The 6,203-nt window shown below is 35.1% G+C and overlaps 1 long non-coding RNA gene across 1 annotated transcript; it reads left to right on the top strand.

The window, feature by feature from the left end:
• Positions 1 to 1,023: 1,023 nt before the first annotated feature.
• LOC113039541 (uncharacterized) lies at positions 1,024 to 3,959 on the top strand. Its single transcript, XR_003275037.1, has 3 exons — positions 1,024 to 1,091; positions 1,193 to 1,254; positions 3,912 to 3,959. It is a non-coding gene; the product is annotated as an uncharacterized LOC113039541 (long non-coding RNA).
• Positions 3,960 to 6,203: the final 2,244 nt, after the last annotated feature.

Here is a 6,203-nt window from a genome sequence, read left to right as displayed (position 1 = left end):
CACAAGTGAACACGCTGGACGTTATGAATTAGAGATAAATGGAAAAAAACTGTCAACAAAAACATTCAATGTTTCTGTCTTTGGTGAGTAACAAAATGGTTCAGTTTTTTAAACATTCTTGATTAAGTAAAGGTATATATCAGGTTCAATAAAAGTTAAAAGTTTATGCAGCTGCTTTTTCAGCCACGCGTCCCTTTGGAAAGAAAGAAAGAAAGAACTTAGATTAATTCTCTGGTTAAAACTGGGGTATTATTTGAGGTGTAAAGAGTTTTAACTCATTGTTACGCCCGTTTAAGGGTGCTGTATATGTCTACGGCCATTTAAGTATTTTATTTGAGTATTTTAACATTTACAGATCGTCTGCATTTACTTAAATTGTGAAAGTGTCTCTCTGTATATATTTTTTACAATTATTATGCTGCAAATGCTATGAATTTAGTATAAATTGTACTACAACCATAAAAATATTGTAATGTTTAATCATTTTATATCTTCATTTGACAGAAACACTCACCTTGTGTCAGCACACTACACCAAAAACAAGATTGTTGTGTACATGTCTCTATACTGTTTGTTCTCTTACTTTTCAGCCCATCTACCCGTTCCTAACATTACCAGAGACTTTTCACAAAACTCATCATCATCATCATCATCTTCATCAGGGCAGAAATGTTCATTGTTGTGTTCAGTGGTGAATGTGGGTCATGTGACTCTCTCCTGGTACAAAGGAAACAGTTTATTGTCCAGCATCAGTGTGTCTGATCTCAGCATCAGTTTCTCTCTACCTCTGGAGGTGGAATATCAGGAGAAAAACAGCTACAGCTGTGTGATCAACAATCCAATCACAAACCAGACCACACATCTGGACATCACACAACTCTGTCAGACACATTTAAGTATGTCATCAGTGATATACAAGTTATATAGCACTGAACACTGTTGTATAGCACTCTCACTAATGGCTTCATTTTGTTTCATCACAGATCAGGGCCCACCTTTATTGTACATAGTGTTGCTATCTGCTGCTGGATCTCTGTTGATTGTAGCTGCAGTCGTGATGTGCTGCATCTGCAGGAAATGTAGAAAAACAGGTAGCAAAGGAGGCAAATCAACTATATTTTTAAGACACAAATGTCAAAATAATTTTGAACCTTTATCATTTTAAACCCGTCTGTGATCATTGTTAATGCAGTCCAGACCCAGGAAGAAGACGGAACTGATTCAGCATTGTGTAAACCAACAACTCGAAAAGCGGTAAGATCATTCATGAGTGTGTTGCAAGAAAATGCATTGCAGTCAGTTAGTCTGATTGAAGCTTGATGTTTGAAGTTTTGTGTTCAATATGCATCAGGCAGTCAGTGAACAGACCTGGGTGATCTATCAGCCCAACCGTCATCAGTATTACCTTCAGTATACAAGGAACAGATCAAAAGAAGAGTATGTTTTATGCGCTTTCATGCGTATGTGCTGTTTGCACATCAGTTTTTCCATTTTGCAGACCTAAAAAAGAATGATATAAAAAAGTATTAAAATATGATTTGTAGTTTAATCACAGTTATTTCTGATATACTTTTTTACCGTACAGACTATAGAACAATTCTATATAAAACAATAGTGGATTTAATATAACAATTATCGTCTAATGTAAAAAATGTAGCCTGTTTTTAGCATGTTTTTAATGTAACCTTCTTTAAATACTTCAAGAGTAATTTATGTAATTTTATATTAATTATTTAAAATAATTAAATTAACCATGTGATCTCTATTCCTTGTGTTGTTCAGTACGGTCCATCTAGAGTAATGCAAAACTTTTTAAATTAAATTGTTTAAGAATTAAGGAATTGGTAGCTATAATGATTTATACTTTTAGCTATTATCACTAAATATCTTTTGTATAGTTTCTGACCCAACACTGTTGTCAACCTTTTTTGTGATGGAGACATATAAGTGGAGCAAAATAATGAGAGCTCGTCCTCTTTTATTTAATTTTCTGAAATCTGCTCAGAACACAGGTGCCAATTAGTAAACAACTTGCAGATTGTCGATTTATTTGTAGATTGATTTTATCTTAATGCACACAGCACTGTCACGGAGAGGTTACGGAAAAGAGAATCAATAAAAACTAACACGTGCGATTAAATTAAATTTAAGAGTCATTTTAATTTTAAATATACGTTCACACACTGAGATTATTACTGTATTAGTATTAACACTGTAGGACATCATTCATTTGAACAAAAGCCGGTAACAGTGGACGTCTACTCAACAATAACAACTTAATGTAAATTAACATAGACTAACTGTAGATGTGTGTGTAAACAATGATCTGTCCCCATTACATTAAAAATGTACGGTAAAATAATCACACTTGCCTACTTTTCGATTACATTTAGATGACTTTTGACCTAACTCGTTTATCACATTGATTTAAATAAGAAGATTTTGTAAAATATTGATGGAAAAAAATACAAGAAATCTTCCATTTGTGTATTTAACAACATGAAGTGCATTAACATTAGGCTTACATAACATTAGGGATTCCCAAACTGGGCTTCGTACTGCAGGGGGTTTGTGAGTGAAATGAAAAGCTAATAATTATTAAATCATACAAATTTTATATATATATATATATTTGTAAGCCTAAGTGTTTTATTTTATATACATATGCTTATCATGTGACCATGTCAGAACCAATATCAGAGAACCATGAACATGCAAATGCAATATTTATTTTAAACTCTCAGGGAGTACTTCCAGTAAATATATAGTTGAAAGAGATTTAGATGTCAAAATAAGTTTGACAATACCTGCATTACAGGTAAGTAAGAAAGCATGTGAATTTGTGCATTTGAATGTGCTTGAAAGACAAAAGCCTTCAAATGACGTAGTAATATATGGTTATATAACAGAGGTTAGTAGTTGATGCAATGTTCAAACACTTCTTAAACCTGAAATGATTTTTAGTAAAGTGCAGAGGTCAAATGTTGTGAAGCCACCTGACAAGTGACTGGTCTTTGTGTGAATGCCGATAAACAAAAATCAGCACACTTACATTACTGCTCTCAAAAAAAAAAACAAAAAAAAAAACATTTGAGTGCTACACTTCAGCCAGATGTGGTCTGTGGTCTACTAATTTAAATAAATAACCTTTTACCTGTGCTAGAGTCTGTCCTCGAGCTGCAGCTGCTCCACGGTATATACAATTAAATTACTCCGAGGTGAACACAACTTCAGTGGCCACATACTTGTAGATGTGCTGAGACAAGTATCTTTGCTGTTACTTTTGTGTATGAAAAAAAAGAAAAAAAAAAGTTTTCAGTAGTGAGAAAACTTCAGAACTGAAATAAGCTGTTTGATGTTTTAACTGTTTAAAAAGTGAAGCGCTAAACTAAATTTTTGATGTAATTTCCTCTTTCTGTTCCATGTTAGCATCTTTTCTGTAGCAGTGTTTCTAGAAACGTCAGTATTTGTAGATTAAAAATTGCATGCTTAAAATAATAAAGCAATGTTTTGATATGCTATCATTTAAAAAAAAGAGAGAGTTAATCAAAATACTCCTTATAATTCCTCGAGACAATCATATGTGTTTATATATAAAAAAAAATAAATAAAAAAAAATCTCCCACACACCAGCTTTGCTTTCATCTGTAGCCTCGATCACTGATGTACAAATCTGTCGTGTAGTGACAGTTTCCGTTCACCATTCATAAATCATAACTGAGAATAAATTATTCACAGGCTAAAACGAGAAGCTTTACGCACAAAGGTTTGGAGTAAAAATAATGGAAAATTACATTTAGTGATCTATTGGAAGTATTACTTAGACTAATCATTTTATGTAAAAAGTAGGCCTGTTATTATTTTTTTATTGCATCAGAAAGATTCCTGACTGAGTTTGTGTTTTCTTGCAGAAATCAAAGTCGAATGCCGTGTATGAAAATGTCCCCAGAAAACGATGATAAGACGTTTATCTAGCAGAATGGATTCTCACAGGACCCTGACTCACAGCTGTCTGTGTTCACAGTCATTCTCTGCCAGGATGTCATTCTTCTCTCAGTGTAGTTTTTGCTCTTTGTATCACATCTTGGCTTCATCTTTGCATTTTTTTTTTTTTTTTTTTTGCTGTTGGTTTTTGTATTCGTTTAATTTAGTGGTTCAAAATAGTAGATTATGAACATACAAATACATTACAAGTTTCTTTTTTTAATGATTTTATGAACTACATTTTAAGTCATTTAAGCCTTTATTTATGGAGTGCTTTATACAACACACGTTGTGTCAAAGCAGGGCTTGTACAGGGCTTTAAAACACATTTTCTTTGGACACTGCAAAAAAATAAAATAAAATGTTTCTAAAAATATTGCGCTAAGTGCGCAAGGCACATTGTTTTGGTTTTCTGCTGAGGTTGCTGTACAGATTTTGGTGAGGGGTGATGACACTGAAATAACATTTCTAAAAGCATTTACACATAAAACAGAACCATAATAAATATCTCGTTGTACTTATAAACTCCTGATAAAAAAAGCTAAAAAGCTTTAGTTACAAAGGAAAAGGAAAAACAATTGACAAAGAAAGTATAATTTTACAGATGAAGACATTCAGGATGAAGTAGCAAACATCTGAACTTTACAACAAAGTGCATATTTGTGTTATATCAGTAAAAATAATTCTTTACATTTATATAGCACTTTTCTAGACACTCAAAGCGCTTTACATAGACAGGGGGTATCTCCTCATCCACCACCAGTGTGCAGCATCCACCTGGATGATGCGACGGCAGCCATATTGCGCCAGAACGGCCACCACACACCAGCTTACTGGTGGAGAGGAGACGGAGTGATGAAGCCAATCAGTAGATATGGGGATTGTTAGGAGGCCATGATGGTCAGAGGCCAATGGGCGAATTTAGCCAGGATGCCGAGGTCACACCTCTACTCTTTCCGAAAGACATCCTGGGATTTTTAATGACCACAGAGAGTCAGGACCTCGGTTTAACGTCCCATCCGAAGGACGGTGCTTGTTGACAGTATCGTGTCCCCATCACTACACTGGGGCACTAGGACCCACACAGACCACAGGGTGAGCACCCCCTGCTGGCCTCACTAGCACCTCTTCCAGCAGCAACCTAGTTTTCTCAGGAGGTCTCCCATCCAGGTACTGACCAGGCTCAGCCCTGCTTAGCTTCAGTGGGCAACCGGTCTTGTGCTCCAGGGTGATATGGCTGCCGACGGACTTACAGACTTACAGTAAACAGACTTGGGAATAAAACATTCATTTGTTAAAAAAAGCTCATGCTGCTTCAATAAACACATTTAGAAGTTAATATATAACAAAATATTTATATAACAAAAAAAAAACAACAACACTTATTTGGCATTTTGCTCCAGTTACTAGAGTTCCTGTTCCTACAGGTTCAGTTCCTGAGATCCAGTTCCCAGCGTTTTGATCAAAGACACTATGGTGATAATTCATGGATCAACACTTGCAGGATTTGAAACTTTAGCCACAAATCTGTGACCTCACAAACAAACATTTACTAATATTCTAAAGTATAAACAAATGCAAGGGTAATTTCACTAAATATGTTATATAAATATATATATATAGCTGTAAATAAATTGTTGTGTAACGAGTGGGCCTTGGAAACGGGGCCGCCTCCTTCCCACGAAAGAACTTTGTTACATTGGTGCTGAAACCCGGGAAGGAGGAGGATGGAACCGGCAGACAATCAAAATGAAGTTTAATAATAAAATAAACACAAAACAGCACGACAGCCCCTCACGGACGACTGTGGCGCACAAACAAAATCAAAACATAAAATAAATCCAGGCCTGGTCTTCTCTCGTCCTTCATTGTTGTCGTTCCTCTTTTGTATCCTTCCAATCTCCTCCATGAGACGCAAGACCACGCAAGAACACTCATTTCCAATCACTCCACCCGCCCCACTCGTCACATTGTGTAATTACATTTTTCTCATGCAAACTTAATCAAGTGAGTTCTTTACTTTTAAAATGCATTCATCATAATGAAATGTCTATATATCTATATTTACAATGAAAGTAATACTTTTTTAATTGAAAGATTAGTGAACAGTAAGGTAGATAAGGGGTTAAAAATGAACCGGCTCTGATGCAGTTGCGTCGGCTCGCCGGATTTGGCCAGAGTATGTATCTTATCTTTTTTTTTTTATTTATTTTTTTTTT

Source organism: Carassius auratus, chromosome 22 (genome assembly GCF_003368295.1).
Source record: "Carassius auratus strain Wakin chromosome 22, ASM336829v1, whole genome shotgun sequence".
NCBI lineage: Eukaryota > Metazoa > Chordata > Actinopteri > Cypriniformes > Cyprinidae > Carassius > Carassius auratus.
The sequence above is the reverse complement of the archived record's forward strand: the minus strand, read 5'-3'. Positions and strand labels throughout refer to the sequence as shown.